Here is a 22,387-nt window from a genome sequence, read left to right on the forward strand (position 1 = left end):
AGACTCTTGTAGGCGTTGGGACCAAAAAGATCCATATGAAGTAGCTCGAGTGGCCTCCTTGTGGTCATGATGTTCTTCACGGGATGCCTTCCTCCAACCTGTTTCCCTGCTTGACAAGGACTGCAAAGTCTATCCTTATCAAATATGACATCGTTAACTCCAAGGATCTGATTTCCTTTAATGCAAGCTTGTCAAGGTTTCTCATGCCAACGTGACCTAGTCGTCTATGCCACAACCAACCTTTTGAGGATTTAGCAATAAAGCAAGTTTTAGGTTGTGCCTTTTTAGAGAAATCGACAATGTAAAGATCACCTCTACGCATACCGGTAAAGACCATTTTATGATTGTCTCGACGAAATACTTGGCAATCTACCTCAGTAAATAGGACATTCAAACCGAAATCAGCAAGTCTAGATACTAAAAGTAAGTTGTAGCCGAGAGATTCAACGAGCATGACATTTTGAATGGAACTATCATGTGAGATGGCCACCTTACCAAGGCCAACCACTTTACCCTTTGAATTATCACCAAAGGTGACATATTTTCAAGGGCCGTCATTTTCAGCAAGCTCACGGAACATCTCTTCATCTCCGGTCATATGATCAGTACATCCACTATCAAGAACCCATTCCTTTCCTCCTGACACATATCCCCGAAGATTTGCCGTAAGACCAAAATGTCTCATTTCATCATCAAGATCGAAGTCACTATCATCATCATCATAGTATCCATGTTCATCATGATCTTGTGACTCATCATTTCCTAGAGAGGGTAATTCATTAGATAAATGATCATCAAAGTGGTCACTTTTATGAATTCTTATAGCTTCGGATATAATGATTCCAACATCTCCTTTAGCACGCTTGAGGTTGGTAAGCTCAAATAGACAATCACCAAAACTAGGATCACTAGAGTTCATCTTACTCAAGGCAATAGATTTATGGAGAATTTCATCCAAGTTTTTCAAGGAATAATCAGGAAATCGTTCCTCAAGAAATTTCCATATAGTATAGGCACAATTAAGAGTAGGCAAACTAGCAATCAAATTTTTGGGCAATCCTCTAATGATAGGCTCAATAGTTCTAAGATTGCGAATTATGTCAATATCTTCATCTAGGGTGGGATGCAAAGGATCAATATGAGGTGCACAAGGGCTAGCAATATACTTGTTCAAATGATATTGATTGAAGATTACAAGCATCTCATTTTTCCACTCATGAAAATATTCTCCATCAAGAATAGGCACTCTATGTCTAAGACTCCCTAAAGTAGACACATCCATCTTCCTCCAATGGTGATTAAACCAAGGCAATGGAGACCAATGCTCTGATACCACTTGTAGGACCTTGAAGTAGATGTGTCTAGAGGGGGGGGTGATTAGACACTTAATGCTAAAGTTGCAATTTTTAAGCCTTTTTGGTTTAAGTGGAGTTTAGGCATAATTTCAACATTCACAATACATATCAAGCAAGCATGCAAAGAGTGTATAGGCAGCGGAAAGTAAAGCATGCAACTTGCAAGAATGTAAAGGGAAGGGTTTTGAGAATTCAAACGCAATTGGAGACACGGATGTTTTTCCCGTGGTTCGGATAGGTGGTGCTATCCTACATCCACGTTGATGGAGACTTCAACCCACGAAGGGTAACAGTTGCGCGAGTCCACGGAGGGCTCCACCCACGAAGGGTCCACGAAGAAGCAACCTTGTCTATCCCACCATGGCCATCGCCCATGAAGGACTTGCCTCACTAGCGGTAGATCTTCACGAAGTAGGCGATCTCCTTGCCCTTACAAACTCCTTGGTTCAACTCCACAATCTTGTCGGAGGCTCCCAAGTGACACCTAGCCAATCTAGGAGACACCACTCTCCAAGAAGTAACAAATGGTGTGTTGATGATGAACTCCTTGCTCTTGTGCTTCAAATGATAGTCTCCCCAACACTCAACTCTCTCTCACAGGATTTGGATTTGGTGGAAAGAAGATTTGAGTGGAAAGCAACTTGGGGAAGGCTAGAGATCAAGATTCATATGGTAGGAATGGAATATCTTGGCCTCAACACATGAGTAGGTGGTTCTTTCTCAGAACATATGAGTTGGAAGTGTAGATGTGTTCTGATGGCTTTCTTCACGAATGAAGAGGAGGTGGAGGGGTATATATAGCCTCCACACAAAATCCAACCGTTACACACAATTTACCAATCTCGGTGGGACCGAATCAACAAACTCGGTCAGACCGAAATAGTAAACCTAGTGACCGTTAGAGATTTTCGGTGGGACCGACTGGATCAACTCGGTGGGACCGATGTGCTAGGGTTAGGGTAAATCCACAACTCGGTTTGACCGATTACTCAAACTCGGTGGGACCGATTTTGGTAATAAGCGAAACAGAGAGTTGGCCAAGCAAACTCGGTGGGGCCGATTGCATATCTCGGTGGGACCAAGGGTATTGCAATAGGTAACAAAGAGTTTGCAAGCCCATCTCAGTGAGACCGAGATCCCATCGGTGAGATCGAACTGATTAGGGTTTCTGGCAGTGGCTATGACAAGTGAAACTCGGTGGCGCCGAATGGAAATAATCGGTAGGTCCGAGTTTGGCTTTGGGTTTAGATCATATGTGGAAGTGGGAAAGTAGCTGAGGATTTTGGAGCATATCATTAAGCACTTGAGCAAGAGGCTCATTAAGCAACACCTCATCCCTCCTTAATAGTATTGGCTTTTCCTATGAACTCAATGTGATCTTGGATCACTAAAATGTAAAATGAAGAGTCTTGAGCTTTAAGCTTTAGCCAATCCTTTGTCCTTAGCATCTTGGAGAACTTCCCACAACCTTTAGTCGATGCCACTCCATTGTTGAACTTATCTGAAACATACTAGATAGAAACGTTAGTCCAACAAGAGATATGTTGTCATTAATTACCAAAACCACCTAGGGAGCACTTGTGCTTTCAACATCGTACAGTCACTGGAGCTAGAATCGTTCATATTGACTAAGTTGACAAAGCCCTTCGTCCCCGTCAACTTAGTAGGCCCACAAGTCAGCCTCCCACCAAGGTAGGTCCCAGCTAGCCAGGGGAGTATTCATTTTTTTGTGCATAATAAGGAGGCACTTCCGGTGGGTCCGAGCTGACAGCGGGGGGGACGTTTTTTCACGAAATACGGTGGCCCATCCGGTGGGTCCCAGCAGTCAGGCGGAAACGATTTTTTCGCAAAATACTGGTGGCCCGTCCGATGGGTCCCTGCTGTCAGGTGGAGGAATAATTATTTTCCGCGTAATAAGGAGGCACTTCCTTGCGGCTGCCGTGGACCCTGCTGTCAGCCTCTCCACATACAGTACTCTTCCGATGGAAGTCGGTCGTTGACCACATTGACCACGCCGCGCCGAGAGCACCACGGCGGTGGACGACGGCGAGGCCTAGGAAGGAGATGACACGGAGCCGGGCAAGACGCGGTAATGGATGCCCACGCGGAGAGGAGTATGAGCGTTCACTGGTTCGGCTGCGGTGTGAGGCTGCCGTCGCCGCAGAATAACAGGGGGTGTGGGTGAGTGGAGGGATGGCCTGGCCAGTGGTGGGAGTAGTATGGGGGCGGTGAGGCCTCCGCGGTAGTACTGCCGGCCACGGGAGGCAGGAGCAGGCGGCACGACCGGCGCTGCTTTGGGCGGCTGGAGCAAGAAGACCAGAGGTTAAAGAAGCACTATGGCCGTTGGATGGACACCATACGGTCACTGGAGTATTAACTAAGTTGACAAAGCCCTCCGTCCCCGTCAACTTAATAGGCCCACAAGTTAGCCCAACAATATGGTGGGTCCCAGCTAGCAGGGGGTATTCATTTTCTTGGGTGTAATAAGGAGGCACTTCCTTGCGTGCGAAGATATAGCTGGTGGGTCCGACCTGTCAGCGGGGGGAACGTTTTTTTCACGAAATACAGAGGCCCTTCCTGTGGGTCCTAGCTGTCAGGTGGAGGAATCATTATTTTGCGTGTAATAAGGAGGCATTTCCTTGTGTGCGACCATGGACCCAGCTGTCAGCCTCTCCATGTACAGTCCACTTCCGATGGATGTCGTTCATTGACCACATTGACCAGGCCGCGCCGAGAGCACCAGGGCGGTGGACGACGGCGAGGCCTAGGAAGGGATCGACACGGAGCCAGGGAATACTCGGCAGTTGTTTCCCACACGGAGGAGTACGAGGGTTTACTGGTTCGTCTACCGTCGCTGGAGAATAACAGCATGTGTGGGTGAGTAGAGGGATGGCTAGGCCAGCGATGGGAGTACGGTGGGGCTGTGAGGCCTGCGCGGCAGCATAGCCGGCCGCGGGAGGAAGGAGCAGGCAGTCCCGCCGGCGCTTGTTTGAGCGGCTCGAGCATGAAGAGCAGATATTGAAGAAGCACGATAGCCGTTGGATGGACATCCAACAGTCACTGCTCTCGTGTGTTGAGTAAGTTCACAAGGCATTGCATGTGCATCAACCTTTTTTTATGAAAGCATATGCGTCAACCTGTAGTAGGCGCACAAGTCAGCCTCAAATCTATGGAAAACATCATATAGCCCATCTGCCATTATTTCTAATAATGTACAGCCCATTTGCTTATTCTTAAGAATTTTTTGGAGCCCACCTTCTTTTTGTTAGCATTACACCCCATATTGTGGCCACGGTTAAAAAGTATACAAAATTTTGCATATTTTGGTGCAGTCAACTGTTTTTAATCCAGAAATATCGATTCACATTCAAACTATTTTGAAAAATAATTAATATAAATATAAAATCCAAATAATTGTCCATGCATAAAAATCAATTGAATTTAAGATCTTGTAATGAAAAAAAATTGAAACTAATTCCCGGTTTGATGTGTTTTAAAAATGTACAACCCATTTCTGGGCAAACCGAATGAAACTCTCCTTGTCTTGAAAGATTTGCAGCCCAGCGGGGCTGATAAAGCAAGTAGGCCTTGTTTGGGTATTTCTTTAAAAAATAGAACTAGGCTAGCCATTTTCAGCAAGAAAAAAAACACAACTGGGCTCATGATGTGGTAAACATAAATAAAACCCTGGCTAGACGGGCCACAGCCCCCGCACAGCCCCGTTGTTACCCTGATCCGTCGCTAAAACTAGTATAAATAACAACTGCTTGTTCCTCAAAAAAACTGCGCGACTTGCTGGGCCCCTGGTGTCAGCCACTCGTAGTGTAATTCTCTCGTTTATTGACTACGTTGACAATGGCGTGAGCCCCAGATGTCCAACCATTAGGAGGAACCATATTTTTGGGCTTGTACTATAGAGGCACTTGCTTGCGTACTGCCATGACGCTGGTGGGTCCCTACTGTCATCCTATCCACGTACAACCATCTCCTTGTTCCTCTCGGTTGTTGACGATGTTGACAACGCAATAGGGCGGCGCACCACGCACGGCGAGCGGACCAAGGCCGCAAGGCGGAGGATGACGGCAAGGCCTCAGACGGAACGAATAGGAGCCGTTGAAGATGCGCCGTCCAGTCGCGGGCGGAGGGGAGTACGAGGGTTGACTAGTTCGGGCGCGGGTGCGTGTTGGGGCTGACCTCGCCGGAGAATAACAGGACGTGTGGGGGAATAGAGGGAGGGACTGGCTAACGTTGGAGGGTACGTACGGTAGGGCCGCGGAGGTGGGAGCAGGCGAAGCCGATGGGGTGGTTTGGTTTGGACGGCTGGAGGAAGAAGAAGACAAGAGATAGAAGATACACGACAGATGTTGGATGTCAATCCAACGGCTGGTAGGCAGAATCGTTTGTTGACTGGCTAGTAAGTCGACACCGCCTTGGATAGGCTATTTCCTCGCGGGTCCCAAATGTCAGAATCCAAATCTGTCATGGTCATGCATCCTTTCCTATGAAAATTTACAGCCCATTTGATGTGCTAGTTCGAAATAAGTTTGTGGGTGCTGGTGGGGGCTAATCACTTGGCTTCCGTAATGCACAATGAGCTCAAGCAGCCGGCGAGAGTGATGTTATTTCCCTTGGTTGGGATTTGTTACAATATTTCACTCTAAATTAAACGAATGGCAAGCCATTTGCCTTATTTCAAAGAAAATATGACAGTCACAACCGAGTTGAAAAGGGCAAGAACATCTAACTCCGGCTTACAAATTGTACAAAAGCACGAGGGTTAATTGTTCATCAGGTTTACAAAAAAACCAGATTGAAAAGGGCAACAACATCTAACTCCAGCACTGTTTTCGGCAGTCACAGTCAAATGGATCGGCCAGGTCCATAGAATGAACATCCTGGGTCGTAAAATTTACTGGATTATGACCACAATATGTTGTAAATAGAAGCCCGACACGTTCAGAAGCTCTTTTTCCCACCTGAAACTCCTTTTTTTGCTCTTCGACATACTCATCCGTCAAAACCATGCTGCTGATAAACTTAAGCCTGATGGACAATAGCAACCTCGCATTCAGTAGGAAGAATGTGACAAATCTTGTGTTTGCACGGTTGGCTACATATCCTTCTAGCGTTATTGTCTTCAATCGAATCTCATATATAAGAAGAAGGGGAGCTGGGGGTTTTCTGTAGGAGTGAGGAAGAAGGGGAGCTGGGGTTTTCTATAGGAGTGAGGTGAGGAATTTGGGGGTACGAGTGGAACGAGTTGGCGTGAGGTGGGTGGGAGCGAGGAGGAAGAAGAGCACCCAGGTTTTTTTGGGGGGGGGGGCGGTGTGCTGGGTGTGGGTAGCGCCTCTCATTCAGTAAATATATGGGCTTTTGAATTGATTTTACTATTTACTAGTGTGGATGGGTTGTTTTGTCTTGGGCCCAGAGAAACAATTACTACTAGTACAGTGGAGACACTCTACAGCTACCCAGAAAAACAATTACTACTAGTACATTGGAGACACTCTGCCGCTTTTGGCTCCTCCTAGGTCATTGAAATGTCTCCCTCTACTGAATGCCGTTATACTTTTGTTCACCGACATGCGGGCCATGCAGCGCGTGGGCCCAAATGCCATCCACCAAATTAGAAGGCAGTATGCAGGCGGAGAGTCACCCCGGTCGTAGCAAGGCAGTAACGAGTCATCGTATCACAAAACCCCACCTCCCCGCAGTCTAAGTTTGACGGACGAAGCAACCATCATTTCACTCTTCGTTGAATCCCCTTCTCCCTCACCGTCTTCAAACTCGCATCTGCCACTGTTCTTCTCTCCGAACGAAGGGAAGGTAAGCGGATCCGTGATGTTGGTATATTTTCGTTCAGAGAAAAAAAAAGAACTTTTGCAAAGCAATAACCGATCCTCACTCTCTTTTTTGTTTCATTGTCATTGCGATTGTGTTTTCCTTTCAGTGGTCTCCTAGTATTCGTCAGTTTCATGATGGACCAAGGAGAACCAGGAAAAGATCTGCCAATATTGGAGCAGACGCGGGAGGCTGATCCCCACGAGACAGAGACCTCCAAGAAGATGGAGGCAACCACCGAGCCGACCCCAGATATGCTCATGGCCACTACTGAGATGGTCAATGCCCTGTTTGAGGTTATAGCCCCTGTGGCACTGCAGGAGCAGTTTTCCCCCTTCGAGGTTGTCCCCCCCCCCCCCGCTGAGCTGCCCAAGGTGATTTCCTTCTTGGCCGATCTCGATTGTGGTTTTTCATCTAAGTATGTGGTGATTTTTTATAAAAGGAAGTATGTGGTGATTAATAATGCAAAATTTTATTAGCTTCGATGCCATGCTATACATAGTGGTTTAAATAACTTGTGTTTCTTATACTAAAAAGTAATTCAGAATTTGTTTCTGTTTCAATTAGAGCCCCAATGCATATGAGGATTGTGTGGTTGTACATGTCACTCGCTATGAGGCGGACGACCTAAATATACGCACTGGGAAAACAGAGTTCTTAGGCTGTTGGATCCTGGAAGCCATTTGCGGTTATACCAATGAAGAGTTGTATTCCAGCCTCACTGTTGTCAGGCGTGTTGTCCAAGGTGTACTGAAGCACAAGAAGTTCAAAGCTACTCCTTCGTTTGTGAGGCATACTGTTCTTGTCAAGCTTACGTAGGAAGATGACGTGGCATGCCTCCACAAACAAGTTTATCAGTGGCAAGGCCACAAGGTTGTCTTCATGAAGGTTCACAGGATTGAGCTGTTGCGGGACGTCCTCTATGATGTTCATGGCAAGGTCCGTCTTGTGTCCAGCCCAAATTAGATCGAGGCATGAAATAGTTGCCCCAGCTAGTGTTTAATAGTAGTTTGGATTGTGTCTAATTATCCAAACCTTGCCTATTATCGACCCCTCTAGGGATAGTACTCTATTTTAATCCGTGTATGGGAACTACTTCTACTTTTGTGTGCCCTTGAATCATGTGAGAACCATCGTAATTGTTGCCGAAGCAGATGCGTCCTCACTAGTTTTTTCATGAATATGGCATGGTAAGACATAAGCTGTCACGATTTATCATACGAGCAGTGTGAGTTTTGATGAAATAGAGCACTCGTTTGAGAACCATGCGCCGACGTATACATAAGTACTTGTAAACACTGTTGGTGCTACCCTACTTGTAAGCAGTTGTGCAAAACACAGCACATTGGCTCAGCTTGCTTCAACACTAGGCTATCGACCAGCTAACAATCAACAATATGTTGTCTGACATATAAGCAACTATGTATCTTGTTACAGTTGTTCATGCAATTAATTGAGGCCACAATGTAATAAATTCCAAACATTCACACACTAGTCCAACGCTCATGTGGAACACTCACATTAAACTCGTCTTCATAAAAAACTTGAAAAGCATAAGTTAAGCAATTTTATACATCTCAATGATTCATAGAACATAACAAACATATACTGGTTCACAGCAAAAGACAAAGTTGTGAGAAGGTTTACAAATCAGGAAAAAATAAGCAAGGCTTCTCTGAGCAAAGGGCCTCCCGGTGGGCTTAAATTTCCTGGAGTTCACTCTGGTTTTTTCTTGTTGCCACCATCCAGGGTTAGGTTCTCTCATTCCAGAATAACCAATTATAATTGTGGTCTCAGCTGGAATGTTGAACTGAACCATGCAGTGTACTGACCAGCTGAAATGCTTGTGCATTCCACTAAATTTAAGCACCGCTATTTGCAGAAATAAGCAGACCACAATGCCTCTTGTCCGCGCACCTGTCCAAAAAACTGCCGTGCAGCCATGCCAGCTAGTCCTCGTTCCATGGATGAACTGGTAGAAAGTGTATTCCGGACTAGGATGCAGTTGTTTTTGCTCGTCCCTGCACTGCAATCAGGAAGTAAAACGTATGAATCAACTTCTTTTAGATTGCGTTGGTCATTCTACCTTAGTTACTACCGATGTAGGGATACTTTGACGATGGGAGGTTAGACGACAGCAACGAGGGATATCCATCTCAATTTGCGCAGTTGTACTAAAACTAAGGTGTGTGCTTTTGATTGCATGGATAGAAATGATACGGAGACAGACATCCCGAAACGATATGGAGACAGACATCCCTGTTTGCGCAAATACGAAATACGGTTATTTAAACAGTGACAGATATTACTACTTTCCCCCATTTCCTCTTAGAACCAAGACCTAGATTCATGCTACAACTTTCCCACTTTCTTCCCTGTTTGAACCAACGCTTTGAGTCGACTGTATGAACTAGCTTTACTTCTAATAATAGTATAAGTCTAGGTGGCTTTGGAACAACAAACGGAAGTAGAAATGGATCCACATGAAGGGAGCTGGGGCAGTAGAGGAAGGCAGGTTTCGAAGGAATATATACCTGAGGGTCGTCGGCATGTGGTAAAGATGGCATCGGGAGGCCGCATCTTGGCCACAATACCGCAAGGAGGAAGAAGGGGTCGGAGGCCCTCTTGAGCCGGCGCTCTCTCGGAGAGAACGGCACGGCCGCTGATCGGGACGCGCGGGCAGCCGTTGGTCTCCTCCCTCACCGCCGATGACAGCGTGAACGATGCACCTCCACCCCTGCCCTGGTCGAGGTTGCCCGGCCGGATTTGTGACCAGCCGTGAGCTGAGAGAGAGTGTGGCCACCTATGTGTTGCTTAGATCTGGAGAGCATGAGAGAGTGAACGAGAGGAACCCTAGTAAAGCACGCGCTAAGGCTCCTGCTTTTATATATAGTGGAGTGATTTTGTTGTACCAGCTTAAAAAATGCGCTCCTACGTGTACCCGCGAGTGGGTGTGAGAGAACTAGTGCGTGCGTGCACCGCTTCTCTTCGTGAGAGTACAATATACTATGCCCAAAGAATGTTCGCCGCAAGAGTAATAGTATAAGTGTGTGACGTGTGAGCTAAAATAAAATGTGTGCGCTGTCTTTTGTTTTTTAGAAGTTCTGAGGGTAGGGTGTGAAGAGCACATATGTGCGTGACATCTACCTGCAGATAGACGGTGGGTGCGACATGCGAGCTTGCGAGAGGACTCGGGAGAGTCGTGACTCGTGAGGGTGCGTGTGCGTGAGAGACAGGGGGGCACGTATCAATGCAATACATGTGTCCGTAAATAATTATCCGACAAACATTCGCCACAAGCCTTTTCCTAACGAACGCCGTAAGAACCGTTAGATCGGCATCCGACAGTGTCAGTTTTGCCATGTCATTTAACAGAACAGCCACTCCTCCTACACACAAATCTTCCACGTGAGTGTTAGCAACTGCCGTATGCTCCCTCCGTTCCGAAATGCAGTGCATATAGCTTTATTGAAAATTCGAACCTCGCAAACTTTTACCGAGTTTTCGTGTACCAAATTGCACATGTAGAATACCATGTATATATATCATTTCATTCATCTTCGAGAGGTAACTATAAAGATGGGTGAGGAGTCTACAAAGAAATACCATCGTATCACCCGCAACAATTTCAAGCATCCTTTAGTGTCGAGGAATATCATAGGAACTCTATATGATATGATTTTTATACGATTTTTTCCTTTAGAGCCAATTGGTTCATAGGAATAGATTCATATACTCCACATTTCAAAGGAAATAAACATGATATCATTTCTATAGCTTTAAAGCCACTTGGTTCATATGAATGGATTCCTATACTCCCTTAATTTCAAAGGAAAATAAACATTAGCGTATATTCAATAGAAAAGTTCCTATGATATGAACCAAATTACATCTCTTTTCTAATCCCTCCTCATAGGAATTGAGATACATGTCATCTCTAGATTCAATAGAAAAGTTCCTATGATGTGAACCAAATGACATCTCTTTTCCAATCCCTACTCATAGGAATTGAGATGCTCCATGTCATCTCTTTCCCTACAACTTCCATGTATACATCTTCTATTCCTAAATAGATAGTACAACCCACTAGTATCTTTTTTCCAAAACATGCAACTATGGCACAAGAACTATATAGTGTGCCAATAACTTTGAAAGATGGTCGCTGGATGAAGCTAACCCGATAGTGCAGAGATAGGTAAATCCGAGCACTACTGGCCATTAGATATCATCAACATTCCACCAGATCTGCCACATGTACAATTTAGAAGACTCCATGGTTGAACTTAAGCATAATGCACAAACCTCAAAACACAAGCACTTCTCCTTTGTTCTAGAATCTTCCGTATCATAATTGATTATTATTTTCTAAATGAATTGCCATTATTTGTTTTTTACTTTATGATTTACAATGCACAACCCCATGAATCTTAACATTTTTATAAAACTAATTGATTTTGAATGAGATGAACTATAAGAACAAAACAAACATCTACATCATGCATATATGACTCAAAGCTTTACATGCTATAGTGTGTATTTATTCAAAATTTGGTTTCGAAATCTCATGCGTTCAATACATGTGTACCTTACTAGTTTTGAGTAGAGTAGCAAATTTCACGCGGCCCCGGGTATATCAAAATGCAGGGCCCATGCATCATTGCCTTTCGGTCGAACCTACGTCCACAATTTTTTGTACGTACTATATCTCCACTGGTCCCCGAACCCAAAATGCTGCCTCGTTCCCGTAAAACTAAGCGGCCCACACATATTTAAGGCGTCGACTCAAACCAGTTTACTACGACATGGCCCCGCACGCCGTAGTACTCCTACAAACCCTACCGCCGCACTCATCATCGGTTTTCTTCAAGAGGATGAGGGAGAAGCCGATTTGTAGTGGAGGCGCTTTCAAAAAAAAGGATCTGTAGTGGAGACCCCTACCCTAGGGTGCCCTAGGTAGCTGCCGCACGCATCATTGTTTTCTCTTTTCTTTATGCTCTTGCGCCCTAGAGTGAAATGATGGTTGCTTCGTCCGTTCAGCTTAATGCAGGAAAGGTGGGGCTTTGTGATTTGACCCCTCATCGCTCATTTTCTACTACTGCGGCTCTACGATCGGGGTGCCTCCAATTCCAACCGCTGCTCCCAACTATAATTTGGTGCATCGCACGTGGAACAAGATGGTGAATGAGCCACATGCCGGCCAAAGGGGTCCTGTTAAGTGTGTCGCCATTTCGTGTGTGGACTGACCCTCCTTGAGTTGCTACGCCAACACGACAGGAGCAGCCTACCACTTGGTTTTGCTCCTTGGTGAATCCCGACTATATTGATCTAAAAAGATACGTGTTGAACTACCCTCTCTGTCTCGGTTTTTTTATTTTTAGGCATCTTGGTTTATAGGGCCTGCACGTAGTTCTAGGTCATCCATTTGACTAACTAAATATGAGTTACTATGTCACAAAAAGTATATCATTGGATTCTTAAGCGGATGTAGTTGTATTTAAAAGTTGAGGGCAGGGCTTTTCCTGCGTGGTAGGCGGGACAGTTCCACCTAGTCGGTTCGACAGAGATGTGAGAAGACGAGGGAGTAGGCTGCTGCAAACGTAGGGTTGTGTGATTTGACATCGAGTTACTGCTGGACAGGTGGGGTCCCGTGATTTGACTTGCCATTATCATTTTAACCGCGGCGCTACGACCAGCGTGAGTCTCCCGATTCCTGACCACCTCCATAAATGTGCCTCTCCCAATGCTCCACCATGTAGTAGAGGCTGGCTCTTGCATGAGAGCCCACTTCTCCACGTTTTCCTTGCCTCTCTTTCCTCCACATATGCAAAAATGCCATGCAAAGCGCACTATTGTACTTACTTTTACTTGCTCCTACAGGTGCTTAAGCTTGCCACATAGGCATAAAGTCTGATGTGGCAAGTTAATCAAGAAGAGAGATACTAGTTTGGTGACCTAAGGAAGAAACGGTGCTAAGCGCGTGTACCTAGGTGAAAAGACAATTTTGAGTTTATAGCTAATTAAATGAAGCAAACTTAGCAACACCATTTCATTGGAAGAGGTCACTCCTTGGCAAATGCAATAAATAATAGTACTCCCTGTGTCCCATAATATAAGAACGTTTTTGGCACTACACTAGTGTAAAAAATGTACTTATATTATGGGACAAAGGGAGTACGAAGAAAGAGATAGAGAGGAGTAAAAAGTACACTTATAGCCAACCTTGTTGTAGTATGAGTGACTAAGTGATGACTATGTATGACATGCCGACATCAGATAGCCTAATGCACCGTGTTAAATCTCCAAGGGCGCGACCGCGTGAGCGACGCGACGGTCGTGGTAGGCGCGACCATGATACGGGCTGCTGGCAGCCCTTGGATCTGAGATCAAACGGTCGCATGCTAAGTTGCTAAAAATTTGCAGAATAACCCTCCAGGATAGGATATTCACCCATAGGTCTAGAATCACGCCATGCAACCGTTCAATCTCAGACCCAAGGGCTCTCGGAAGCCCGTATCATGGGAGAATGGAAAGTCACTACCCTGTCGTTCACACGCTGGCAGTTCGCTCCTACTTGTCCCCGCACGTCCTTCAATACTACGGCGGTTCGCTCCTAGTCATCCCGTCCATTCACATTATGGTAGTTCCACTAATCCTAACCCTCCTCCCAAATCCATGGTGTCCCAAATCTCCACGATCGGCGATGAGTACAAGGTTAGAACCATCACCGGCGATGAGTTCGACATCATCTACACCCGTTCTTCCGCGACGGTCAAAGGATGCCTTTCTCGCTTCAGACGCATGTTCAAAAACTCAAATGATGAGTGGGTCGCCGGGCTAGATGTTGAGTACACCACAGTCCTGGGACGAGAGAAGGATCTAAAGGACGAAGAGAGGAAGAAGCCCGCCGTGATCCAGGTTTGCATACATAACGTTTGCTTGGTCTACCACATATGCCATGCCGACGTTGAGTGCCAGGATTTTAAGAACTTCCTCAAGGACAAAACAGTGAAATTCGTTACTGTAGACTTTAAGAACGACAAAGAAGTCCTGGGTCGGATAGGCCTCATTGTAGGCAACCCCTTCGACCTCCAGAAGAATCGGCTGGTGCCCTCTCGTCAGCCTTCAAAGCTAACCCTGGCAGGAGCCATGGTTCATCCTTCGTACCGTAAAATGGAGAAACCTCATTACATGTTTCATCGTCATGCATGGCAGCGGAATGTACTAGATATAGACCACATCCACAACGCTGCAATGGATGGCTACCTTTGTTTCAATATCTACAAGGGTTGGATGAAGAGCAACAGCCAAGTGTGCGGTTCAAGCAAAGAAGTATCGGCCAAGAGGAAGAGGGACAAGGACGAAGTCAAGGACGTGGACGAGGACTCCGAGTAAGGTGGCAGTGTCGTTGCTCATGGTGGTTCTAATGCAGTGTCTACCGGATTAGTTGCATAGTTTAATTTCAGGTGTGCTTAGTTTAATTTGAGGGGTGTGTTGTGCTGAGCCCCCAGCAGAACTATGTTATGTTTCTTCTCGTTACTTTAACTCTTCAGTATGTACATACTACTAGTATTTCTTTAATAGAATTTACCACCCCAACTAAGCACGTACTAGCTTTTTTAATAGTACTATATGCATAATTTGGCGACGAGCGCTCTCTATATGTACCACCTTTTTTTTTAATTTAAATTTTTGCTCCATGGCGCAATCCATCGATAGTACTACTGTACAAAAGTATACATTTTTAAAAGGCTAGAGTACTGTTCATCACATATATAGCCAGTTAAATTCTCTACCTAGAACGATGTGCATGCCATGTAGTAAACCGATACGGAGGAAGTATAGTAAAAATGAGGTGATTTTACTGAGTGATCGGCGGGGGAGCATGGCCTGTCATGCGGTCCCACGTGTCATGATGTACCAAGGCAATGTGCGTGTCCCTCTTGAGACAGAAGCAATACTACGTGGTTTGAGGTGATGGCGAACCGAAGTGTGAAATAATGGTTGCTTCGTCCGTCTGGGAAGGTGCGGCATTGTGATTTGACATCTCATTGCTCATTACTACTATTGGGCCGGTACGAGTGGGGTGCGTCACCCTGCTATTCTGCACTGTTATTTGGTGCTTGACACGTCGACCCGGTTGCTATATGTCCCACATGTCGGCGACAGCAAGTACAGAATTCATGAAAGGGAGCGTCGACAGAGGAGTATACTACAGAATTCATGAAAGGGAGCGACTTAGTTTTGGAAAAATCTGTTTTTACAGAGTACATACCCACTAGGGTTTATAGGGCTTATCTAAAAAACATTCGTTTTTCCATTTGATAAGTCTCAATTCTACTATACTAGTAGTAGTACCATTACATGTTGGATTTTGAGGTGCGTTAGATCACCCGACGCAAGCAGTGTCAAGAGGAAACTAACCAATGCATGTACAAGTTCATGGAAATTTAGTGGTCATTCATGCATATGTTCTAATTAATGCCTCGGTAAACATAACTTCTTGAGAAAAACGAGCATACTAATTACTTGTGCAAACTACGAAATTAATTCGACCACTCACCGTCTACCTTGGTTGGAGAGATTTTGAAACTGAGCCATAAACTGGAAAGGAGGGAGTAGTAACTTTTGTCTCGATTACTATTTGTGGCCTTGTATAGATGCAAAATGTATTTTTTATAGTGGCCTTGTATAAGTAAATGGAGGGAGTACTAACCAAAGTACGTAGTAGGGATGAGGAGTAAACGGAGGGAGTAGTAAAATTTTCTTCTCGTGCCGCGAGCCACCGCGCGCGTGGGCAAGGGAGCGGGCGTAAAGGCGTACAGTAGTAGTAGTAGTAGTAGTAGTACTCGTAAGCAAGCTTCACCTCATCCTGTGAGCCACTGCGCCCATGGGCGGGGGAGACGGCGTACTAAGTAAGATTCTCCTTGTTCTGCGAGTTGACGGGACACATCAAAAGTACTCCAGTGTATAGAGCCTTGCCTCTAAGGTAGGCCCCACATGGTTTGCCTCTTTTTTTAATTTAACATAACGCGTCAAGTCGCAATTTGTTTGTTCACCCGTGGTAGACGATCCTCCCTCCACCAAGTGGACAACCAGTACACGTGCCAAATTACCACGTGGGCTGCCTTTTTCGTACAGAAATGAGCTCCACCATATACCCGCGCGGGTGTGGTTGGGAAAGAGACGGGAGTATGTGCGCCGTGCGTGCACCTCTTCTCTTCGTGCATGTCCCCCACCTACGTGGGTGTGTGTGAGAGAGATACAAACCTAGACATAATGCGTCGTCCATCCCCATGCCTCCGCCCAGTCCGACCACCAGTCACCACCATGCCCCACTCCTCCTCACCTTATCTCTCATCTTTCTCCCTCCATTTTATATACAAGGGGCCACTATCAGAATTACAATTTGCAGATATACAAGGCCACTAACACTAATCGATGCAATATTAATGGTGTTTGCCTCGTGGTACTAGCAAAGGAGGACATTAATTATCCCTTGCATGCATGCGGGAGTTTGTAAAAAAATGCATCTTGATGTTCTGTGCAATGCACGGGCATCTTGCTAGTCCATGAAAACAACACATGGCAAAATTCCATGGCGAACGAGGGATTTGAATCTGTTGGGAGGGGTTGTTTGGATCTTGCCCGGGGTAGCCAAAATATTGGCGACCCTTTTGTCCACCGGTGCCTTTGCCACCGATGAACGAGGAATGGCTCGGGTGCTCATGCTGTCATGCATCCTCCAGTGCGCACGTTGGAGACGAGCTCACACGAGCTGTGTTTTTTGTCCCACAACGCCGCCCGAGCCACCCGCAGACCGACCGGCGACCTGCAAATTACACCATCCAACCGTAGCCGCACACATTATGACAGCAACTCAACCAACCGGACAAAATTCACGCAAACACGTAGACAAACTGATATTTCATATAAACAACGATGGAAATCATATAAAATACCGGATTTTCATACAAACATGACGGATTTCATTACATTCAAATGAACTACACGGTGCTAGTTCTGGACAGCACAGGTATATAATACCTGGCCTAAATGGTCGCCCGCCGATCAATTTGTGTTCCTCATGTCCGGCAGCACGATCACCGGACTGCCGGGAGCCCTGGAGGTATATGCTTCAGCGCAAAGGACGGCTCGCTTCCCCATTGCCCAACTGATATCATTGGCTGGTGCCGAAGATGATGGTGGCCGGCACCGGTTCGAGTTCATCATCGGCCACTACTTCGCCATGGCCGGCACCGGCTCGAGTTCATCCTAACATTCCCCTCTTCCGTGGATCCCATGCGGGGTTGATGAAGGTCCTCGCAACAAAAGGATCCGGCAAGACACCTGCTGTGTACGCCGGCGTCGCCTCTGCGGTGGCCTTCATGGGACCCAAGCGGTGGCGGCCTCCCGTGTTTTACTTCTCCTCGATGATGGCGGTGGACGCGGAGGCGTTGGCCACCGACTCGTCGCTCTCCGCACACTCGGCTTCTATCGCTGCTTGCATGGTGCGGCCGCCGGCATGGGAGTCTCGGCCACAGGAATGGGAGACGCGGTACGAGGCGGTGGCGTGGACGGCAGCAACAATGCTCGTGCGCCGCTCCTCGTCGAGCTGGCCTGGAGCGGCGAGTTGCTGAACCGCGCGCCGGCTTGGGGCGGCAACTGGCTCCGTTGGGCGAGGGGAGGGAGGTGGATCAGCGAGCTGCATAGCTCGTATCCGGCGGGCTACCCAGCCAACTTGGATGCGGAATAACTACTCGTCGTAAGCCATTGTAAGAGTGGACAAAATGGTGGAGGAGATAGGGGAGCGGCGGAGGTGTGCGATTCTTGGCCAACGTTTGGCCTCGTTTAAATAGGAGATTAAATAGACGGCGGACGGGAGGAGCTCGGTCGGTGTTGCGTTTAACGCCGGCCCGGTCATGAACGGACGTGTGTCCAGAGTGGGTTTCTCGGCTTCCACACGGGCGGGTTTCATGGAGGCGTTTGAATGCGGCACGGAGGCGTGTTCATCCGGGCGTGCCGCGAGTGGCGCCCTCGACTCTGACCTAGGACACCGCGCCGTTCTTCCACTGACGTGTGGGCTCTTTGGGTGCATGGCCTGCATGTTAGTGACCCAACGCAGGTAGCGCACAGTAGAGGAACCTTTGGTGGGCCAGGGCGGTCAGAAGCGGGCATTTCATAAACCGATGATTGTTCATTGAGTGTGACATCATCTTTTTCATTTAGATAAGCCTACTATGTTGATAGCCCGTTTGATACGTTGTGATTCATAAAGACCGCTGCAAACATCAATGTTCTGCTTATCACAGATAAGATTGATTAATACCCGTAACAATCCATGTCCTTAACAAAGGGTGCATGCACGTATAGGTTGAGCGTGTGTCTTGTGTCGTGTGCTATGTGCATGCAGGCGTGCGAGTGTTGCGTGCATGCAAGGGTACGTTTCAGTGTTGCATGCATGGGTGCGTACATGCATGTGTTCGTGAGTGCATGTGTACGTGTCAGTGTTGCACGCCAGCATGCGTGCGTGTGTACGTGTCAGTGTTGCACGCCTACATGCGTGCATGTCTTGCGTGCGTGCATGTGTACGTGCGGGGTGAGGCTACACGTCAGTCGACCGACTTTTTCATCTCTGGTCATTAGATTTTCCAGCCGTTGGATACGAAATCAAGGGCCTCCAGTTTATCATCAAACTCCACCCCCTGAGCCGCCAGCCACCATCGGCCGAACCGCCACCCCCCGTCGCCCGCGGCCGGCACGCCCTCCCCGAAACCACTCCCCACCGCCGGTCCGCCACCACACCGGCCATCCCTCTAGCCCTCCCCCCCACCACACCAGCCATCCCTCTAGCCCCCCCACCACCACCAGCTGAACCGCCAGCCCCCGCCGCCCGCGGCCGGCCCGCCCTCCCCGAAACCACTCCCCAGCGCCGGTCCACCGCCGCACCGGCCATCCCTCTAGCCCCCCCCCCCCCCCCGCTTTTTCTCCGGGGATCCCCACCCCACCGCCCAATGAACGCCCCCCAACCGCTGGTGACTGCCAACCAGAGGTATCACGACTTCGAATACCCATCGACCACTAATTTATTACCATTTCTGTCCTTCATATACGCGCTGACGGGTGGGCCCTATGCTAATGTGCGTTGCTGAATGTGGACCGTTTGACTGGTCAATTGATCGTGTTATCAACAGATTGCGGAGCTGTATGGTGAGCCAGTGACCGTATGATCACCCTAAAATGTACTCCTATTTTATTAATACAGTACAGACTCAAACTACCATTTCTTTCTTTCATATACGGGCTGACAGGTGGGCCCCATGGTTACGCTCCCCGATGGTGCAACACTAGTTGCGCCGCGTGGAACATTTGACTGGTCAATTGATTGTGTCATCAACAAAATACGAAGTTGTACAAGTGAGACAGTGACCGAATAATCATGATATGTATTTGTTTAACACGGTACAGACGCAAGGGCTCATATATATGCGCAAGCACTCACCGCTATAAGCGCACACACGCGAACCCTACCCCTATGAGCACCTTCGAGAGAGTGGGCCAGCATATATGATCTTGAGATTTTATGAAGTCACCATAGGTGCTTCGTAGTCGAGTGGAATGTCTCCTCCCACTGAACGTACATCGCCGGAAAATACTGAAATTAACACAAGATAAATGCGAGCACCGGGACTTTAACCTTGGTGGGCTCGAGAAATCATTGTACTCTAACCATCCAACCACATGTTGGTTAGCACGACAAAATGTATGTGGTGACCGTGATGAGCTTATTCTGAAGTCCAGTGACCATATCGTGCTTTTGCTTCAAATACAATGACCGTAAGTGTCGTCAACAAAATACGGAGCACGCATAAAATGCAAAGTCCGTCAGTGTCATCAACAAAATATGGAGACGTATCGTGAGCCAGATATCGTTGTACTATTGTATATGCTTATTTTCTTAGTGGCCGATTGCGTGTGTGGTGTGGTGGGCACATCATTTCTAGTTGTGGTGGGTCAACATGAAGACTCATGGGTCGGTTCCATCCTGCGCCACATATAGGTTGGACCGATACGTGTTATACGAAGACCCATGTGGAGGACTCGGCGTACAACACAAAGCTACCAGAGTCACGGAGGACTCTATCCCCACTGGTGATAAGCCGACTATATATGATTTGTAACCCTAGGCCCTTAGTATGTTATACAAGCTTGGGGGCTAGTTCGTCGATATTATACACACACGCACAATGCCTGGTATTCACATGTACTTTGTACACACCCCTATCACTAATATACAGTACCAGGAGTAGGCTCTTTCTTCAACTGCAAGGGTCCGATCCGAACTAGGGTAAAACTTTGCCTCGTATTACCATCCAGCCTAACAGCCAGGGATATCCTACCGAATGATATGATGAAATCATATCTGCCAACTACTAAGAGAGAGGTGTGTCAGGGGGGCAATGTGTGCGAGAGAGGCCTAAAGATAATGTGCGTGCAAGAGACACGTAGGCACATATATGTGCGTATAGAGGGCTAGTAGAGACCGTGCATGTGTATATATGCATGTGAGAGAAATAGTGTTTTCCAACTGAGATTAGTGAAAAGAGTGGTACATAGTAGTCAGAAAGAGAGAGAGAGAGAGAAACAGAGAGAGCATGTGCGTGAGACACCCCGACACCCTGAGAGAGAGATTGTGAGCATGTGTGAAAGAGAAATGCTGATGCATATAAAGTGTGTGCACTTATGCGTTAGATAGAGAGATATATAACGCGTTTGTGAAAACGGGGCGAGGCATAGTGCATCTACGTGTAAAAGGCGGTTCTACGCATTAAATTAAAATATAAATGGCATTATTATTTTTGGATGAGATAATGAATTTTGCAAATTGCGTATGGACGAAAACCGGTCTATCAGACACCCATACTCTATTGAATTCTAGCATGTGCATGTGTTTATTTCATATTATCGATCCATAGAGTGAGAGCGGTTTGAAATACAGGCAATGGATGCTTTTGAAATTCATATATAAACATTAATTAGTGCACTCCATGTTGTTAGTGTGAAGCACTTTATACATTTGTCACTTGCATGGATACATTCCAAATTGCTAGCTACGAAATAGAATACATGTCGAATTCAACATAAAGGGGGTTTCGAAGATTCGAATTCATAGGAAGTGCATTCATCTATTTGAACCCGAGATAATGGCATTTGTAAATTAGATGTAAAAGGGGGCATCAATCTTTGTTGTGAGTTTGAACATGCTATATATATTCATACGCATATCTAACTTTTTTTTGCAACCAAGGAGATTATATCTGGAACCATGCATGAACTGAGGTAAGTTCCATATTTTTTAATATATACTCGTGTACAATGTATATTCAAATGTACCCCCTCCATTCCAAAATAATCGTAGCTTTAGGATTTTCAAGAGTAAAGATTTGTGAAGTTTGACAAATCGTGAAAGTTCAATTCAAGAGAACCGAAAACGTTAATGCTTCTGCTCCCAAATATTGAACGAAGCGCCAAATAGGCCTCTGGTCACCCGAAACCGCGCGAGACTAATGTTTTGGTGGTAGGAAATTACTGTCCCGACTCTGTCCTGTGTAGCCTATTGGCCCGATGTCCAAAGGTCTAAACCGGGGTAGGTTTGTAACTTCACCAAGACGCCAGTCTCAACCGCCTCCGAGAAGCATTCATACGCCGTGGGCGCCTACCCATGCGCTCGGCCGAAATCTATCCCGCCCACATTTGGGACACCTGACATGACTGTCCTACCCCCAACCCGCAATATGTCCGAAATTTTAGATGGGGGCAAAGTTTGTAACTTTCCCCAAATTTCAAACAAACTCGTCTCAAACCGAAACATTGTTCCCCCTCAGTTCCCCGCCTCCCTCTGTTTTCCCATTCATACTCCATGGGCGCGAAAACGCCCTCTCCACCAGCCGCGAAACCCCAGCCTCCTCTGTCCTCCACCCCATAGCGGCCAATCCACCGCCGCCCTCCTCCATCACGCCGGAGCCGGTACCCCGATGTCGTCGTCCAACGCAACCGCAACCGCAACGCCCTCAAGGACTTAGCAGCTGAAGCCGAGGTAGAGCTGCCTCCACGACGCCGACGCCGGCGTGCGCCATACCAGAACCACTCCGACCACGCCGTCCTGCGCCTCACTGTTGCGGCTCCACTATCGC

Source organism: Triticum urartu, chromosome 3 (genome assembly GCF_003073215.2).
Source record: "Triticum urartu cultivar G1812 chromosome 3, Tu2.1, whole genome shotgun sequence".
NCBI lineage: Eukaryota > Viridiplantae > Streptophyta > Magnoliopsida > Poales > Poaceae > Triticum > Triticum urartu.